Raw genomic sequence first — 21,687 nt, forward strand, 5'->3', positions numbered from 1 at the left:
GGCTGCTTCTCATTTCATAGCATGATTATTAAGACTACTATTTGTATTACTCAAATATGTCTTTATGTCCTTTACCTCTAAAAAAGATAAGCCTATTCAAGATAGTCATTTTTCAAATTGTCCGGCTGAACATTATACCCACACCTATTCTTCCAGAAGATCAGAGGTTTACTATTTGAAGAGATTCTTTCAGAGACAATGCGGAACCAAGGGCAACAACAGACTCAGGTGATGGAGAGATGCAATATTGAAAACAGCAGAATTAAGTAAAAGAATATCTACTGAATAATGAGACTGTTAGACCTCATTCAACAAACAGTAAGTTAGCATTCTACCTCTAATAAAGGAGAAAGATGGTTCTTACCTAGGAAAATAAGGACCTAAGAAAAAAGTAAAGACCTACAGCCATTTCACTTTGTAATGAATCCCACAAATCAAGGAGTCCAGCCCATATAAACTGAGCTTTCCATTAGATTTTTATTTATTCTGTCAATATCTGTCTTTTATTCTATTTACATTTAATGGAATTACTGATATGACTGGATTTATGTTTATCATTTGTTTCCTGTTTTTCCCTTCTGTACTTTTTCCTCTTTTCCTGTCTTCTTTTAAGGTAAATGACTATTTTTTTTTAAGAATTTCATTATAAGTGTTACAGCTCTTGTAGAATTTGTCTAGCAGGTTTTCTGGTTCCCACCAGAAAAATTCCTAAAAAAAAAAACAAACAAAGAATTTCATTATAATTTATCTATTGGCTTTTTTGTTAAAACATTTTGCATTATTTTTTCTTTAGTGTTTGCTCTTGGGTTACAACATACAACTTTTCACAGTCTACTTGAGTTGATATTGCACTGCTTAATGCAAATTGCAAGAATTTCACAAGCAGTTCCATTTACCACTCCCCACATCATTTATGCTATCGTTTCATTTATGTCTACATATGTTTTAAACTGCTTAATATAAGTTATATGCTTTATTTAAACAGTCATATGTATTTTAAATTAAGAAAAATATTTTATATTTATAAGTATAAATATAATTTTAAATTCATAATTTTATATCCATAATTATAATTTCTGGAGCACTTCATTCCTTTCTGAAGGTACATACTTCCATCTGGAATCATATTCCTTTAGATAAAAGAATTCTCTTTTAATGCAAGTCTGCTGGCAATTCATTTCCTTAGGTTTGTTTATTTAAATATGCCTTATTATGCTTTTACAGTTAAAGGATATTATCTTCAAATATAGGCTTTTTTTTCTTTTAGCCCTCAAGATGTTCCACTGTCAAGATCAGTTCCACTACTTTGACCTCCATTGATTCTGACAAGAAATACATGGATTTGAGATTGTTATCCCCTGTTCTAATGTATGCTTTTCCTCTGTCTTTTTCTTTGATTGTCTTTCTTTGACTAACATGTAATTTACTTTGTATTTATTATGCTTTAGAGCCAGTGACCTTTTGAATCTGTAAATCTATGAACTTTACTAAATTTGGGAAATTTTTGGCAATTGTTTTTTCAAATATTTTTTCTGTTCCTTTTTTCCTTCCTCTGATTCTGGGGCTTCAGATGCTTATGTATTAGAAATTTTGATATTACCAGATACTTTATGCTCCATTCATTTATGGGGTCAAAACTTTTTTTCTGTGTTCTGCAAATTAGATAATTTAATTTATATTTCTTCTGTTAAGCCTATCCAGGTATTTTTTTATTTCATTTACTTTTCAATTGTTGAACTTCAAATTGAATCTTCTTTATAGTTTCTTTATAGTTTCTATAGAGATTTCATATTTGTTCCTTGATTTTAAGTATGCTTTGCTTTATAACACTGAATACAGTAATAATAGCTTCTTTAAAGTGCTTTTCTCTTAGATTTGCCATCTAGTGGTTGGTCTTTATTGATTACCTTTTGTTTGGAAGATTTGTTGTATGTATTATTTCTTAATAAATCTAGTAATTTGTGATTATGTCCTGGACGTGGTGAGTGTTGTGTTGAAGAAGCTCTGGATTCTTTTCTATTCCTCTGAGTAATGTTGATTTTTGTTTTGTTTTCTTTTAGAATGCAATTAACTTAGATGGACTCATATTACAAACTTGGTCTCTATTTACCTATTTTAACCTTTTCTGGGCTGCTTGGAGTCTTTTTTATGCATGCACAGATCAGAGCTCAACCAGAAAAAAAAAACAGTAAGCATGTGAGAACTTCTTCACTCAAAGCCTTTCTTTTCTGTCAAATGTAAACGTCCCTCCAGTTTCTCTTTTGCTGTGGGAGGAATGGTCTAAATAGAGCTACTTGGTAACATTTCAACATTTCCAAGTCAGTAAGGTTTTTAGTAATTTGCCTCTTAATTGTATCCAATTGAGAATCAGGGATCATGAAACTTTTGAAAAAAAACATTCCACATGAAAGGCATGAAACAAATGGATAAATAAACTAATTAATTAATTAATTAACAATTAGTAAAATAATAGGTAAACAGCTTTGGGCTTCCCTGGTGGCGCAGTGGTTAAGAATCCGTCTGCCAATGCAGGGGACACAGGTTCGAACCCTAGTCTGGGAAGATCCCACATGCTGTGGAGCAACTAAACCCGTGCACCACAACTACTGAGCCTGCACTCTAGAGCCCACGAGCCACAATTACTGAGCCCATGTACCACATCTACTGAGACCCACACACCTAGAGCCCTTGCTCCACAACAAGAGAAGCCCCTGTTCTCCACAACTAGAGGAAGCCCCTGTGCAGCAACGAGGACCCAATGCAGCCAAAAATTAATTAATTAATTAATTAATTAATTAATTTTTAAACATGTAAACAGCTTAGAAAAAAATGAAACAAGGCAGGGATAAGAATAAAATTTCCAAAATTTATAATGAATATCCACAGAGATATAAGAGAAGGTAGTGTATCCAATCATTTTAACAAATATTAACTGAAAGATGATGACAAGTATTCTTCTAAGTCAGTGAACATAACAGACCAGTATTCTTCCCTCATGGAATTTACATTTTGTTGGGCAAGGCAGACCATAAATAAGATAATTAATATTGCACATTAAAAGATACTAATTACTGACCATTGAGATTATCAAAAAATAGACCATTGACAACTTGACAAGAGCAGTGGTAACAAGTGCACAAAGTGACCTATTAGCAATAAAGACCGAATTTGCATGGGTTTAAGGGAGAATGAGATAAGGGAAAATGGAGCAATGAGTGTAGACAATTTTTCCAAGATGTTTTTCTGTAAAGTCAGAGAAAATGATCAGTCAGGTGGAGGAGAAAGTAGGGTCAAGCCAGAGTTTTTAAGATGGGGTAAATTATAGTGTGGTAATACGTTGATAATAATAATCCTGTAGAGAATGAAAAATTGATATAGGCAAAAGACTGGAGAATTGCCAGAATGGTGTCTTTGAGTATGTGAGAGGATATTGGAGTCTTTGACAGAAGCATGGGTAATTCATCCATAGCACAGATGAGAGGCAAAACATATGGGACCAGATTGTAGTATCTGAGTAAATGTGGTGCTAAGTATGAGTTTGTAAAAGTCTTTAAACTAAAAAAAAAAAAATTATCCTCAATGAAAAAGGAAACAAAGTCTTCAGTTGAGCATGAGCATGAGAGCATCTTGGAAATATGTGTAAGGGATTGAAGAATTCATTCATCATCTATGAGAAAAAGTGAATGGATTAGAATGTATCTAGTGTGATTTCAGGGCAGTGTTAAGGACCTGGTAATAAATAGGATATAATGGAAGAGGAATATTCAGAGAAAGGAAATTTTAGAAATTAACATGACATAATAGCAAAAAGGAAAAATTCAATTGAAGGACTAGAAAGAAAGTTGAGATTTCTCAAAATATGAAACAAATAAATAGTTATGAAATAGGAAGAAAAACATTACAAAGGTAGAGGAGGTCTAATATCTAAATAATAGAAGTTCCAAACAGAAAGAAATGGGAAAACATAGAGATGGGAATTATTAAATAATAAATAATACTAAAAGATGTTCCAGAGATTAAACATTTGCTTCCAGTCTTGAAAAGTACTGTACGAAAGAAGAGGGGGGAAAAAAAAGAGTCAAACCAAGGTCCCATTGCTATGATACAAAAATTCAACATTGGAAGTCAGAAGGCAAAGGAACAATTTCTTCAAAATTCTAAAGGGAGTTAATTTTCTACTTAGAATTATTTACTCAGTCAAGGTAGCTATCGAATGTGAGACTGCAATAAAAACATTTTCAGACTTTCAAGGACTTAAAAAAATGACTTTCCTTGCCCCCTTTCTCAAAAGCCTACTAAAATATTTGCTTCACTGAAATGAAGCAGTCATCAAGGAAGAGGAAGACTTTGGATAGTAAACAGGATGTCCATTGCAGGCAAAGGGTATCCTGCTGATGATGGTGAACAGAGATTCCAGTAAGAACGCATATATTAAGCAATCCATTCAGACTGCTGAATGAAGGCCAGGAATGCTGGCAATAATGGTTAAAGAAAAACACAAAACCCCTAGAGTTCCTGATGTGTATGAACCACAGAACCACCAAGAATCTCACCTGACTCCTTGTAACTGCCTCTTAACTTTTCTTCCTGTTCTACCCTTTCCTCCTCTGCCCTCCCCTCCAAATAGTACCCATTATTCTCAACACAGCAGCCAAGAAGATCCTTTTAAAACAAAGGTCAGATTATCACTTCTCTGCTCAAGCCCTAAAAACTTCTTTCCCTCGGAATAAAACACAAAGTCTTAAGTGGGCCCCATTTCCTAACTTCACCTCCTACCCCTCACCTCCTCAATCCCTCAGTTCTTGCTACACACATCTCTCCAACATGCCAGGCATGCTTCCTTACTGCACTACTTCCAAGCCCATACTCCTTTAATGTCTTCTCAAATGTTGCCTTTCCAAGGAGGTCTGTCCCAACTCCCTGTTAATAATGAAAACTGCATTCTACCCACTATACTTACTTTTTTTCCCCATAGCTTCCAGCCCTCCTAACATTATTGGTAGTACATTTATTTATTATAATATTGTTTATTATCTGTCTCACCAGCCAGAAAATAAGCTCCAAATGGTCAGGGAGCTTTTTATGGGATACTGTTATATCTGTTATATTGCAGATTCTCAGAGAAGTCCCTAGCAATCTAGCAGGCACTCAGCAAATTTTTCTTAGAGATTTATGTTTCTGTGAGAGTTTGAGAATGAATTAGAACAAATTCTTATGAAATGCAAAAAACAAAAATGACCCAGTTATTAATTCCAAGGAAATCAAAAGTTTGCATGAGAAATAAAATACAGTGGTCCCTCCAAGTCCACAGGAGACTGGTTTAGTTTAGCACAAACTAAAATCCATGGATGCTCAAGTCCCTTATATCCGCAGGAGCAGAACCTGAGGATAGGGAGGGCCACATAAAATCCTAGTCTGTTACCTGACTCAGCTGTGAAAATATTTACATAGTATTAATAATGTAAACTTTGCCTATTGCTGTAAACAAAATTGAGGATATAAACTTAATTGGAAAAAGGGTAAAGGGATAGTATGAGTGTGTGTGTGTCTGTAATAAGGGAAAAAACCAAATCCTCCTATTTCATTGTAGGAAGCAAAGATATCTAACTGAAAATTCAAAAAAAATTTTTGATAAATATTGACAGAAATTTCTTCTAGGAAGTGAAATTTGGGGAAGTTGAGTAAGGAAAGAGTTGTTTTTTCATCATACGCAAAAATAATTTTTTCAAACTGCCTACATGAACCGCATCACACCTGTTAGGATGACTACTAACAAAAAGTGAAAATAACAAGTTTTGGTGATGATATGGAGATATTAGAACCCTTGTGCACTGCTGGTAGGAATGTAAAATGGCACAGCCACTGTGCAAAACAGTATGGTGATCCTCAAAAAATTAAAAAAGGATTACCATATGTCCCAGCAATTACATTTCTGGGTACATATCCAAAAGATTCAAAGCAGAAGCTTGAAGACATATTTATATACCCAAGTTCATAGCAGCATCTTTCACAATAGATAAAATGTGAAAGCAACACAAGTGTCCATCCACATAAGAATGGGTAAGTAAAATGTGGTATATACAAGCAAAGGAATATTATGCAGACTTTTAAAAAAGTGAAGGAAATTCTAACATATGCTACAACATGAATGAATCTTGAGGAACATTATGCTAAGTGAGATAAGCCAGCCCTAAAATGACAAATACTGTATGATTCCACTTATGTGAAGTAGCTAGAATAGTCAAAATCATAGAGACAGAGAGTAGAATGGTAGTTGCCAGGGGCTGGGGGGAGAGGGAAATGGGGAGTTAATTTTTAATGGGTATTGAATTTCAGTGGTGAAAAATGAAGAGTTCTGGAGATCAGGGGTGGTGAGGTTGTACAACAACATGAATGTACTTAATACTACTGAACTATACACTTAAAAAGAGTTAGATTGTATATTGTGTTATATATATATTTTACCACAGTAAAAAAATGAAAAAAGTACATAAATATCTTTGATTTTTTAAAAATAAATGAATACATATTTTTAAATGCAATTCATTATTGTATTAACTATTCTTCCCTGTCATGACCATAAGCTGTGTTTAGTCAATACACGTGGATCAAAATCACTAAATAATTTAAACCCCTGCTTTATTTTGAGACCCAGAGCACTGACAAACTAGTTTAGTCAATCTGTAACATAAGATATGATCCATTTATTTAATCATACCTAATCTCTAAAGCTGTGTACAGAGGCCACAAAAAATAATAAAATAGTTCATAGTCTATTAAATTGATTAATGATTAAAAATCATAGATTGTTAAAGCAGATAAATATAACCATCCATGTCTAATTTACATGAAATTTGTCTTGATTATAATCCATCTAATTCATATGTCTCTTACATGGGACAGGTAGGTTTATAAGGGGATGACATACATGTGGGATATACATGGTCATCACTTAGATTTGATTTAGCCTGAGCTCCAAATTTACCCTCTCACTCAAATGACAATGTAATAAAACATGAAAATTCCTAAGACTAAGATTCCCGGACATTAAAAGTGTGGAGCAAAATTAACTTCTGAAAGACAATGGAAATGAGGAAAACTCAAAAACAAGGAATCAGTTTAATATTGGTAACTTTCTGCAAGTATTCTGTAGATGTACTGCTTAGCTTCAGTGTTGAATCTACTAAGTGAACTAAGATGGAGAATGAAGTGCATTGTGGCAGCCTGATGACAAGCTTACCATCTCAATGCTCAAAATACTTTAGAGCTTTTCAACTGGCCTGTGGAGAGAAGTGAATGTATTAGTTAAGGTAAAGATGGTTTTTACAATCTCAATTTTATCCTCTATGAATTGGGCTTACAGAGACAAAAAATTTTCAGTAAGCTTAATCATAGACCAAAATACCAATAAGAAGTACATTCTCTTTACCTTATATTTGAAAGGTCAGCTATCCATCATATATCCTTCTCTGCCTTGAAGACATCATGAGATCACACAATCTTATTTTGCTTGACTTACTCTGGATTTATTACTTTTCTATCAGTGGAACACATTTTATAGTATGCTGTTCATATAAGCTGATATGCACCTACCAGGAAAATATCCTACTTCTGTGAAGATTTCTCTCTCTCTTCTTAATAAGAGAAGCTCTTGCATTCTTCATTTTCTGATTTCAGTGGCCATCCCTTTTTATCTCACATGGTGTTATGTATGTCTAGTTGCAGTCATATGTAAAATTCTACTTTGGTTCATGGCACAGCAAAAATACAATATGTGCTCTTATTCATTTAACATAATTTTAATTAACAATCATTACATGCAAAGTTCTGTGGTAGAATTTAATAAAAGAATGTGCATCGTATGTTATATGAAGTCTCAATATAAATAATAATACATTTTCCCAAAAATGAAATGGATCTACCTTAGAGGTAGTTTACTATCACCAGACATGTTGCACATTGGCTAGATAACTAATTTCCACAATCATAGATGAGTAATTTTTCTGGGTTATAACATATGGAAGAGAAGAATCAATCACAGAGTAAAATGAGATATTGTATAGTAAAGAATTTAAACTTTGCTTCTGTGAGATAATCTCTAAGCCCTTGGAATGTCAAGCCTGATAGGAATATTTTTGAATGCCTAGAAGCCTTTTATTTTGGGGGGGCCACGCTGCACAGCATGTGGGATCTTAGTTCCCTGACCAGAAAATGAGAAGGAGAGAGAGATGGGTAAATCCAGGGAAAAGGCAGGAATGCTATAACCATCTATAAAAGCGGGGGGTGGAGGGGTGTGACTTCTGAAGATGAACTAGAGCTTGTGAGGAAGGGCTTCACCTTTCTCTTTATATCATGCAAAAAAGAAATATTGAAAACAAAGCTAGTTTATTTTCTTATTTCCATTTTTCAAATATGTTAAATGCTAAACTTATTAAGAGAAAATCTAACAAGATAGTAACAGTGTTGTTTTTGTGAAATTGGACCCATGATAATTTATCTTATGATTTATAGTCATCTGTAGTTTTCACTTTTTCTACAATAAGCTTATGCATTAAATAAAATTTTATAAGAAGCTTTCTTGGCAAAACCTGGAAAAACAATGAAGATTATTGCTAGATCTGAATATAGTACGATTATATCTCCTACCTCATTTATCTTTAAAGTAAATGGATTGTGATGCAGGTCATAATTTTGTGTTTAATTGCCACTTATGTATATTTCTGGCACTGGAATCAAAATGGATGTAATAAAGAAAATATTTATATTTTCTGTATAAATAATTAGAAAGTGTCCCTCTGAGTTTCTCTGCCATCAAATGTAGATGCAATGTTTATATTTTAAGTGTCTGTTATAATAATGTAAATATTTATCTTGTTTATCCCCACAGTGCCTGGACTTGTGTTAGGTACACATAGGTTTAATAAAAGTTTATTGAACCACAGCATAATTGAATAACTGTAAAACTCAAATCAGTTTTTAAAAAGGGAAGTTTAATTCCCCTAGGGAGTTTTTTTCTGAAACAAAATTTTACAGCTCAAGGGAAATATCCATTTTGGAGTTAAACTCTTTATGGCTAGAACTGCATGGGGTGTAGTGATAAATATGTTTCCTTAAGGTTGCCTTTGTCTAACTGTTAGCAACTCACCGGGTGACTGCAACTGTGGAAAAATATTTAGTTCTTTAAACATTTCAGTCAGTGTGGTAGTTATTTACACGATGACAAATAGCAAACATTTCTCCATAGTTTATGGCCTTTTTCTTAATAGGTTTTCCAGTGGGAGTGCGAGCTCCTATTTAGTCAATACTTAGTCAATGTTATTTTTCTAATTATACAATATGACTAATTTTAAATGCCTTAACTTTTAATCAAATTATCTTTTTGCCACAGCATGACTACCTTTTCAAATGCATAGTTTCAAATTTTCCCCAGTCTATAAAGTCTAGTCAAATGCCATTTCTCCATGGAGCTTAATTATTTCTCCTTATTCAGAAGTGATTTTTCTTTCCTTTGAAAATTCATAATACTGTCTTTTATTTACATTTGAATACGGCTTTATTACAACCTGCTTTCATCTATTATTTCTTTTGAGTCCTCTATTATTTATTTATATTCATCAATTTATTCAATAAGCATTGAGTGCATTCTATATGGCAAGTATCATTTCTGAGCACTGAAGAAATCATAGTGAACAGGAAGAGGTCCCCATCTTTAAGGAGTTTGCCATCTGAGTTTTGCATTTAGTGTATTCCTACTTATGCTAAAGTTACCCTGGTCTTCCAATACTAGAATGAAAACATCTTGAGGAAAGAGATTTAGTCATATTTATCCTTGGATAACCCTTTGCTCATCAGAGGGTGCTCTACGTAACACGCATTATGATATCTATTTGAGGAATGGATAATTTATACTTATACAATATTTTATCCTTTACCAAATATACTGTTAATACATTCTCTTTTAATTTTCATTACAACTACGTGAGATATATAAAATTAACTCTATTTTAAAGATCTTAGTCAAATTCCAGTGTTCATTCATTTATACCTTAAAGTATATAGAAAATTTCCTAAGATTTCTTACATTGTGAAAACTGTAAAAATCTGTAATTCAATGGTCAAGAAATCAGAAGTTATATAGGTTAAACATTGTGATCATTTTTTCTCCCTAAATAGAAAATGTAAGAATGCTGACTATTAAAATTATTTGCAAATAGGCATAAATGCCAAATAACTAGGCATGTTCAAAGAATTTCTCACAGAAATGGCCATGAAAAAGCCTGGAAGTAGAAACTGCTGAGATAGATGTCCAATGTGATAAGGCATTCAATGTGTAATGTTATTATTTTTATTGCAAATACTTGACCTTGTAATTACCACAGAACATATAGAGAAGTAATAGGCTAGCTTTTATTACTATATTTTAAAATATCAATCATTATAGAATACAACCAGCACAAAAAATAAGAAATTCAGTCATTGAATTAGTTCACAGATAATAGTCGAATACTAGCTTCTTGAGATTAGAGAATATGTCCCATTTTTCTATATAACCCATAGCTTTCCTGACATTGCACTCTTCTTGATTACTTTTCTTGGTCCCTAGCATCTACTCTCTGTCTCCCAAGCTAGTCCTTCCAACATTCACGTGACCATGAAAAGTTGAAGCTTCTCAGAGTTCTGTGCCAAACCTCTTGTCTTCTGCCTTATTTTTCTACAAAGGTAATCATAATCACTCCCATAATTTTAACTACAAGTCCATAGGCCCATAATTGCCAGGTTTCTAGCTCTAGCACTGGTTCATATTCTGAGTTTCAACTTGCAGAATGACGTAGGGACTAACTTACAAAAAAAATTTCCAAAGAATACTTTTCAAAGAATTCTTTATGGCCCATTCTGGCAGATATTCTAATTGCACCAAGTCATAGAGTATTGTGTATGCTATTGCAAGACACTGGTTTTTCCTTCAAGTGAAATGGTGAAAGCAGAGGACTGATATGATATGGTTTATGTTTTGGCTGCTGTGGTGACAAGAAACTATATGTGGGGTTCGGGGTGGGGGAGCCAGGTCAGGGAGAGGTGGGTTCAGGACGATAAGTTAGGGACCATTTAGTAGTCTAGCCATAATCCAGGAAAAGGCTGATAGCTGATGTCACTTAGACCAAGGTGATAGCCTTGGAAGTGAAAGAAGTGCCCTGATTCTAAATATATCAGAGGTTGAGGGGACATAGTTTGCTGATGCAAAAATTACAAAAAGAGAGTAATTAAGGATGAATCTAATATTGTTGGCCTAGGTATCTAGAAATTTGGAGTTATCATTACTGAGATAGGGAAGCCTGCAGAAAAAAATAGCTGGGGGTAGGTAGGAAGTGGCTGTGATGGGTTTTACTTTGGACTTGTTAAGTATTAGGTGCCTATTAGATATCCAAGAAGGAGATATAGAATAAGCAGTTGGATATTTGACTCTAGAGTTAAAGAGAGATGTTCAAATTAAAATATAGATATGGGAGTCATCAGATGGGTTTCAAAGACATGAGATTTGATGAAATACCCTTCCAAGTGAGGATAGGCAAGAAAAGTGAATCTCACTTCTTTGTGATCACCCCTTGACACCATTCAGAACAGACCCAGATCAGACTATGGAGAGACCACATAAGCCAGTGCAATTTTGACTCTTAATGTTAACTTGACGTATTTCACCTACTAACAAATAAGACCTGGAGAAAATCCAGATCATAGTTGGATACTTGAGTACATATGTTTCTCATTTACTAGACTAAGATCTCTTTGAAGCTAGAAATTATATATTTTTTATTAATCTCTGAATCACTATGCTTATTTCTTGAATGTATCAAATGTCCAATAATTGTTGGGTTAAACTGAATTGGAAAATGTTCCTAAAGCAAATGCTGTTGATGCCCAGCCAGGTCACCTTTGCAGGTCTGGTTCACCCATGCCTCAGCTTTTTCAGTGTTGGTTACTAATGGTTCAAACCTGCACTCTTCTCTGGAGGCTCATCCTTGGTTAATGGGAACTACCTTACAGGTAGGTTCCTGGAAGATTTGCCCCAGTCCCTCCCAGGGGCCACCAGTAGCCCATGGCTGACTTATGGAGAACATAACATAACAACCCAGAACCTTTGTCTGGTGTAATTCATGTGCCAGAACTCCCAGTAAGGTCAGGCCTGGGTTGCATTTCTCCTGAAATGCACATTTCTGCATAGCTTCTTCCCCTGCCTTATCACTCAGGTTTCTCCTTCAATGAGTCACTTGCACAAGGGTTTCTGCCACAGACCTTATTTCTAAGTAACTGGACCTAAGATAATAGTCACAGATAAAGATTTTTGACCCCTAAAACATTTCTCTAATCTAAGTGCATTTGTACTTAATCTTCAAATTATTCAACCTTTCTAGTTTGGGGAGTGGAATGGAGAAGACTTTTTATTCTGTATATTCTTCTCAGCCTTACTTATATAAATGGGACCTCAAGTCATCACTTTTTCTCCCCATCTACCACCTCACCAAAGTTCCATGTTCTTTTTTCCAAGATAGGCAGCTACACTTAGTTGAATGCACAGACGTGTATGCTGTGTAAATTATAGCAAGAATACCACACAAAGAGTTTAAGAAATCTTTGTAATATTTTAAAACCTCTGGTGTTTAGTTAAAGATTCACTATGCTATTGTAAGAAATATTTATTTTGGTAGACAAAGCCAATATCTTGTGCCTCAACCTCATGATTTTATTTTTGTCTTTTCTTTTATCTCAGTAAATCATGGGTCACTATGTTCTGTCCACCTGACCGTCTGTTCACATGTATGTAGCATGCAACATGTGCCCCACACTGCTTACAGAGTCATGGAAAAATATCAGACTCCAGTCTTTCTTCTTGGGAAGGGAGGTGAGGAAGAAGAGAAAGTGAGAGAAACACAGAGACCAGGGAGGAAAAAGAAAAAGGTATGAGGGAGGAAGGATGGCTGAGAATGACAGGTTCCTGGAAAGCTGACATCTGAGAACTGAAGCATGACATTTAACTGGTGGACTGTACTGTACGAAACTACTTTCCTTGACCCAGAGAATTCCTCTTTGGTCAGGAAAATAATAAGAACTGGAAAATATCTCCCTTGGCAATGCTCATATACATATCTTAAGTTAAATGAAAGAAAACTAAAAGAGACAGCTCACATTGTGAGGAGACAGTGTGGAGACAGTAACTTAGGAAAGAATGTAAATGTTTTCAAACTGTTAAAGGTTAGATGTAAAGAAAAGACTCCACTGGCAAGCCTAACAGTGTCAGCGATTTTGTCGAGGCAGCTTGTCTGGCTCTGGACCTTGTATGGCATTGTGCAGTCACTGGTTGGAGCAGGCAGCTCTTTTTCATTAGTGTTTTTTAGTCTCTGCTCTGCTAATGTAAAGGTAAATCTATTTTTATCTTCTCAGCTGTATCTATTGATATTTAATGACACACAGCTCACCTTTCAGTACAACTAAAGATATTACTCCTCTCAGGATTATTGGTTTTCTTTTTTGTTCCATCTATACTGAACAATGAGATCATCGCAAAAATCTTATGCTACTTTAATGATGGTGTAAATTTATTGGCATTTTCCCCTTTGGGTGGGAGAACTCAAAGTGAAGCTCTGGAACCTCTGGAGAGAAACATTTTCATCTCTTCATAGACCAGCCTGGTACACCCCACAGTCACCTTCTTGTTATTCATTCTCTCTGCCCAGAAGATAAAATAACAATCTTTTGTGTTCAGAAGGTGGCACGCTGAGAGAACCTGCCCTTTCCTAGATTAAATATTAGAAGTTTCAGGAAAAGGTCCCATGTCCTTAGAAATCTCAGCTTCTCTAATAAGGAATGTGAGGGACATGAGGAGAAGACCGCCAGCAACCCCCCAGGAACATTATGTTTCCTTACAAAGAATTAATGGTTTGTACTGAGATTCCTCACCTTTTTTATTTTTTAACATATTTATTGGAGTATAATTGCTTTACAATGGTGTTTTAGTTTCTGCTTTATAACAAAGTGAATCAGTTATACATATACATATATCCCCATATCTCTTCCCTCTTGCGTCTCCCTCCCACCCTCCCTATCCCACCCCTCTAGGTGATCACAAGCACCGAGCTGATCTCCCTGTGCTATGCGGCTGCTTCCCGCTAGCTATCTATTTTACATTTGGTAGTGTATATATGTCCATGCCACTCTCTCTCTTTGTCCCAGCTTACCATTCCACCTCCCGGTATCCTCAAGTCCATTCTCTAGTAGGTCTGCGTCTTTATTCCTGTCCTGCCCCTAGGTTCTTCATGCCCATTTTTTTTTTTTTTTTTTTTAGATTCCATATATATGTGTTAGCATACGGTATTTGTTTTTCTCTTTCTGACTTACTTCACTCTGTATGACAGACTCTAGGTCCATCCACCTCACTACAAATAACTCAATTTCGTTTCTTTTTATGACTGAGTAATATTCCATTGTATATATGTGCCACATCTTCTTTATCCATTCATCTGTCAATGGACATTTAGGTTGCTTCCATGTCCTGGTTATTGTAAATAGTGCTGCAATGAACATTGTGGTACATGACGCTTTTTGAGTTATGGTTTTCTCAGGGTATATGCCCAGTAGTGGGATTGCTGGGTCATATGGTAGTTCTATTTTTAGTTATTTAAGGAACCTCCATACTGTTCTCCATAGTGGCTGTATCAATTTACATTCCCACCAACAGTGCAAGAGGGTTCCCTTTTCTACACACCCTCTCCAGCATTTATTGTTTGTAGATATTTTAATGATGGCCATTCTGACTGGTTCCTCACCTTCTTTTAACACTTATGCCACAGTCAGGTTTCCAAGAAATACAACATAAGGCATATTCCATAAAAATACACAGTATTATTTCTCTACACAGTTCTGTCCTGGAAACTCTTCTGGGAATCTGAGATGACAATCTAGGAAGAAACCTGAAGGTCCTTGTTCTCCATTAGTTCTAGGGCTGACCTAAGACATGAGGTCCTTTTAGCCCCCCACCCCCCACCAGCTTTTATGTTTTTCAAAATTTAAATCCTGCAGAATCCTCTTAATCCTGCAATAGAAAGACGTTAACAATAATAACCTTGAGTGTGTTTGTGCCTGAGGGTATGGTTTCACATCTCTTCAAATTCTTCTGATTTTCATCTCCACTAAATGAGTATCCATGAAGGCAGAAGAAGAAAAAAAACATGTGACAAGGTCAAGAGGAGGAAGTTCTACTCAGTAGCTTTTACTAATATTTGTTAAGCTGTTTACAATGTTCTGGGTGCTGTGCCAAGTATTGTATATGTATTAATTCAGGTTATCCCCACCTATTATAATATAGGTGTATTATTATCCTTTCTTATCTGAATTGAAGACTAAGATCCGAAGAGGATCAATAACTGGCCCACAAATACACAGACAGTAAGCGGCAGAGCCAAGTGTGAATCCAGAGAGCCTGGCTCCAGAGCCTTTCTGCTCAATCATGAATTTGAGATAAAAGTTGTTACTCTTCTAACATGGAAGACATTTATTTCAAGTCTTAACTTTTATCATCAAAATTAATGCAAACTTTGCATGTGACATCTTTTATTGTTTTCATTAAAAAAACACTTTCTTACCTGACTTTTTCATTAACAAGTAAGATGCTGTTGCATTTTTAAATCAACTTCCAAAATCTTGCTGAATGGAAATATGTGGACCCTGCATATCAAATTCTCTGCCCATATATAGATGCAAATTTGATGCAGAAAATGAAGACCAGTAGGTGAAAGAACAAATGAATAAATGTATATATTTGGTGGTGGTCCTTCATTGTGCATTCCCAGGAATTGGATCTGGCATAGCTTAAGAAGCAAGGCAAGGTCACTTTCCTCTGACTAAAATCTTTCAGTGGCTTCCCGTTGTCTGAAACATGAAGTCCCTACTATGGATAATACAGTCTTTCATGATCAACTTCTGGCTGCTTCTCCAGCTTACTATCTAACTCTAGTCATACCTCACATCACCCCCAAATGCATACCCTATTCTTTAGTTAGTTCTGATTGTTTGCTAAATTCCTGTTCATGTCCAGGGCACTTTTGCAGCTCTCTTGTTTATGGTCCTTGATGTAGACAAGTGCCCCCTCCAAGGAACCTGAGTGAGATTGTAATAGGAGCAATGACTTGGTTAGATTCAGGCAAGCCCATATTATTGCTTTCAGTGAATGTACTTCCACTTTATAATACATCTTAAACCACGTAAATTGTTCCTAGCTTTAGCTAATTTCTTGTTTAATGAACTTAGAATACTCAAATTTTATAAACATAGAGTACTTATATACTTCTTTTGGACGGCGTTTCTGAATCATCTTCTGGACTGCCACATCCAACATTCTTGATGGGAGGAGCAATATCTGTCTGCTCCTCACTGTCATTAGTAACCCATTTTATATGTAGGGAGAAAAAATAAAGTTTGCTAAATAGTTTATTGGGAAAAGCAACTCTTCTCCTCTGGCGTAAGTTTTGCAAAAGTAACAGAGGGAGAGAAAATGCAGATTGTAGAGAAGAGGCCAGTATCTTCTCTCATAATTTTGTGTATCCGTCAGGGTCACAGGAGATAGATGGCACACTCAAATTAAGTGATTTGTGAAGGACTTAATAAAGATGCAATGTTTACAAAAGTAGTGGTCATAACCACAAAGTAGGATTAGTGCAGTACCCTGGTGATATAACAGTGGGGCACCAAGAAGGTAAGCTTACCAGAACTTGGGGAGAGAGATGTGAGGAGAGGTCTGTGTGACCTTCACCAAAGAATTCAGCCTACTCACAGTGTGTCCACAGGGAGTGGGTTTACTCACTCCTCTCCCTTCCTTCAGTCTCCAGCCAGTGCTCCTGAGTGGCTAAGTAGAACTAGAATCCAGAAAGAGAGCAAAGAAGGTCATCCAGGTAGTTCTTACAGGTATGTCTCCTGTGGCACAGACCAGGTCAGAGAAAGCTAAAGAGTAGATCTTGAAGGCCAAGCAGAAGTTCACCAACCCAATCTAGTTTCTGGTTGAGTCTCCAACCTACTATTGTTGAATACCCTTTAAATCTATAGGAAGAGATCATAATGAATTCAGATCAAGCCATCAATCACCCACCTCCAGGCCCTTTTACCGAAGTCAATGACTCTGCCTCTATGTTAGAGGCAGAGACTGTGTGTCTTCTAAGGTTGACAGCTGCCGCCTGTGCATTTTCAAATGCCCCTTACTGTCACGCTATCACTACTTACTACACAGTTTTGTAGAGTTGGGGAAAGATGTGTGATTTCACTGCCTCTTCCCATCATCTAGAATTTTTATGTTTTTGCAGTCATAACTCCTCACCCTACCAAATGGTCCCATCAATATGTGATTTCCCCAAGAAGATGGATTATCCTCTCAATAGATCTTTGAAGTATAGTTGATTTACAGTGTTGTGTTAGTTTCAGGTGTACAGCAAAGTGATTCAGTTATACATATATATATTTTTTTCAGATTCTTTTCCCATTTAGGTTATTACAGAATATTGAACAGAGTTCCCTGTGCGTAGGTTCTTGCTACTTATCTATTTTATATATAGTAGTGTGTACATGTTAATCCCAAAGTCCTAATTTTTCACCCCCCCACTTTCCCCTTTGGTAACCATAGTTTGTTTTCTATGTCTGTGGGTCTATTTCTGTTTCCAATACAAGTTCACTTGTATCACTTTTTTTTAGATTCCACATATAAGTGATATCATATGATATTTATCTTTCTCTCTCTGGCTTACTTCACTTAGTATGATAACCTCTAGGTCCATCCAATAAATATTTTCTTAAATAAAAATAATATGAAATGTCCTTACTCCATTTTTTAAATCTTTGACAATGAGAAGAATTTACCCTAATAAGATAATGTTTACATTTGTTCAAGTGTGGCCAAACCAATTTTCACCTCTCTGTCAAGGCCTCTGTATTAATATAGAGTTCTTACTAAATAGAATCTGATGTTATGTTACAGGCTAAGACTTTATTGGGAGGTGCAATCCCAGGGCAGCAAGGGTAAGGGAGGGAAGAAGATAAATCAAATAAAGGTATGCATTTCCAAGCTAACTGTGATATGGTCATATGGAACATGTAGGATAGCTTGATGGGAGCCTTGGGGCTTTGCAACAGTTGTCAAGGGAAAGAAAGGAGAAGGATTTATCTTCAGACTTCTTGATTTTGTCTCCTGTTTCTCAGTGGCCCACGATTGACCACACATATATTAACTCCAGGTAATATCAACTAGACACCCCAGAAAGCTACTAGGAAAGTCAGGCCCCATGTTCTACAGTATGATCCCTTATCTAAGGCCAGAATGGTGGGAGAAGCCGGAGTCTCTTCAGGGATGTTTATGTTTGGCCTGGACTCTTTCACTGCTAAAGGTCTCATTGTGTTGGGGCAAAAAGAAGCCAAGCCAGAAACTGACCTTCATCCAGGGGTGGCAAAGACAGGCAGCAGTGTTAGGAAATGGGGTAACATAACTCTCCATTGAGCAACTGCTTCAGGGCTTCTTTTTAGCTATTTATCAATTAACTGTGTAATAGAGTGAATCTGGAGAATATCACGCATTGGGCCACTCAGGTCCACACACGTGCTTGCATGGTATCTATCTAGCTCTGTAATAAAATAAAAAGACTGATAAAATGTCTTCACTTCTTCCTTGAAGTCCAATCCTTTAAAGTGTTGAAGGAAGATATCAACATCTTAAAGCCATTTGGGATCCTGCCTTAGGGTTCTGTCATTGAAATCCTCTTTCCCAAGGCAGGCTGCCCTCTTAGAATCATTTGTTCTAACACCTATGTGTATTTTTGACCTATTTTGGACTGAAGTAAGGAGTAACCAACAAAATTGGTACTGTTTTCAGAGTAAGTTCTAAAGAAGAGGTATATTTTAATTTACACTTTATTTTATCCTGGCAAGAATAAAGTAACAAGATAGCACCTCTTTGTGATAGACGCGCCAATGGCAAATAGTCTAAGTGAAATGGCACTGACTGAAGTTATCTTTGTTAGTTTCCCTACAGAATTTTTCCAAATCTATAGGAAAACTTGACACCTAGCCCAATAACAATTATACTAACAGCTGTGTTCATAAAACACTTATCTTTCTGAATGACAACATAATCAAGGAAATAAAAAGCAATATTGATATTCACCTATTTCTTAAGATTCCTGACTTTATTTTTTAAAAGAATTCCTTTTATATAAACTCATAAAATGTTCTATTTTTTATATTTTGTATTTTATACATTGGTTTAGTTCTATTTACTTAGCATATGCAGCATGCCATAAAAAAATTACTGGAAAAAGGAATACCCATTCTTTTTCTCTTTCTATTGCACTTTTTTTTTTTTCTTGAAACCAGTTCAGTTCAATCCAAATGGAGGTGATTCCATAACTCCATTCAAACTACTTTGTGTTGATGACCAATATCTTCCATAATCCTTAATCTGATAGTCTCACCTCATCTCACTTGGAAATACCAGATGCAAGTGATGGAATTGTTTCTTCCTTTTTAAAATATTTTCATCACTTGACTTGTAGGACACAACAGACTCCTGGCTTTATTTTTCCTTCAAGAGCAAATATTCTTAATATCACTGGCAGCTCCTGCTCCTCTGACAACCTTCTAATCATGTTTCAGTTTTGTCAGCGCTTCTTTTTTCTATCTACACTCATATACCTAGGTAAACTCATCCAATCCCATTTAAAAAAATACTATTCATAGTCTGATGACTCTTAAGTTTATATCTCTACTCTGGATTGTTATCTTGAACTGTATACTCATATATCCCATTGCCTTCTCACATTTCCACATCATAAACTATAGGCATCTCACACTTTTTCTGCTCCAAAACAGAATTGTTTTCCTCCATCTTAAGGCTTTCTTTCTCAGGTTTCCTCAACAAATTCCACTATTCCCTCAGGTAGTCAGGCCGAAAAACATAGAGTCTTCCTTTATTCTTCTTTTTCTTCCTACCATATTATTCAATCCATAAGCAAATACTAATGTATTAACCTTCAAAATATATCCTGAATCACCATTTCTTGATACTACCATTGCTACCGTACTGATCCAGGGCACCATCCTATCTTCCTTGGATTACTGCATGGAGCTCTTAATCTTGCCTCATTAAAGTGCATCCCCTACACAGCGATGAACTTTTAAATCCAAATCAGATTATGCTGCTCTCCTGCTCTCAAACCTTTAACGGCTCCCACAACACTTAGAATAAATCCTCAAACCCTGGATATTTCTCAGCCTCTTTCTTTCCACTTCCTTCTCCTGGCGCTCTGGCCACACAGGCCTCTTTCCTCTCTTAGTGCACACCAAGCAGGAAACTGCTACTTCAGGGCTTCACTCTTGCCATCTGCCTGAAAGTTCGTCCCTTCCATGGCTATTTCCTCTCATAATTGAAATATCAATTCCTAAGATAGGCATTCCCTTAACACCCTATCATAAATACCATCCTTAGTGACTTCCTATTTCCTTTTACTGATTATTCGTCTTAATAGCTTAATATTCATAAGAAAAGTTATCACTACCTGACATTTAGTGTTTTTTAATGGTTTATTTTCCCTCTCTTTCACTATAAGTTGTGAAAAGACAAACTGTTCCTGACACATAGAAGTGCTCAGTAAATATTTGTTAGATGAATAAATAACTTTCATTTACCGAGTTCACTGATAGCATGGTATCCTAAGATACTGTCCTAAGACTTGTTTGTGGTTAATTTTGCTGAATTATGTATTTTATTACAACAAAGTCTAACCAAAGCAATTCTAATAGTCAGTGTTGGCATGGTGATCTCCCTCTACCCATTAAAACTCTTAAAAAAGCAGTAGTATGTCAAAGTTCCTTTTAGGAAAAAGGTAGGAACCACCCTTTTTCTCATTCATATCACTCTTTATCAGACCAAAATAGAGAAATGTGGATCATGCCACCTGCTTCTCCCCTGAGACACTGGCAAATAAGTAAATGCTGATTTTTTTTTTTTTTTTTTTTTTTTTTTACTGCTCCTGTCTCAATAAATTTTCTAGGTTACTTCTATTTCCTGAGCTTTTCATTAACCTAGAAGAAATTTAATTGACTAAATTTTTCATTTTAAAATATTATAGACTCGGGAGTTCCCTGGCGGTCCGGTGGTTAGGATTCAGTGCTTTCACTGCAGTGGCCCAGGTTCCATCCCTGGTCAGGGAACTAAGATCCTGTAAGTTGCAGCATGGACAAAATAAAAAATAAATAAATAAATAAAGTATTACAGACTCAACTATAAAGCAGCTTCTAACTAGAGAATTTTCTTAAAGGTGTTCAAGCATTTTCTTACTGAAATTTTTAAGCACATAACTGAGCACATTATAAACCTAATGTTTTTGTCACACTTTATTCACACTCCATGCAAGTTCCAGAAAATTTGCATCTTAGTCAAATATGTGTAAATCAATTCAAATTAATGCAGAAGAGAGCTTTATTTAAAGAAATTGTACAGTGAATCCTTCTTTAAAACATATTTTATTAAATGAATCATCACTCCTTAAAACATTTCATTTTAAATTTCAAATTTTCACTTATTAGGTTTACTTATCATAGGGTCCCCTACTTCTCCTATTTTAGTCAAAATTCTCTAGCCTAAAAAACATTTTGGGGGAT

The 21,687-nt window shown here is 35.6% G+C and overlaps 1 non-coding gene across 1 annotated transcript; it reads left to right on the forward strand.

Annotated features, from left to right (window-relative positions):
• The first annotated feature begins 647 nt into the window (after window positions 1–647).
• Window positions 648–712, forward strand: LOC118887181. Its single transcript, XR_005017909.1, has one exon. It is a non-coding gene; the product is annotated as a U7 small nuclear RNA (small nuclear RNA).
• The last annotated feature ends 20,975 nt before the right edge of the window (window positions 713–21,687 follow it).

The sequence above is a fragment of the Balaenoptera musculus genome, chromosome 1 (assembly GCF_009873245.2).
Source record: "Balaenoptera musculus isolate JJ_BM4_2016_0621 chromosome 1, mBalMus1.pri.v3, whole genome shotgun sequence".
NCBI lineage: Eukaryota > Metazoa > Chordata > Mammalia > Artiodactyla > Balaenopteridae > Balaenoptera > Balaenoptera musculus.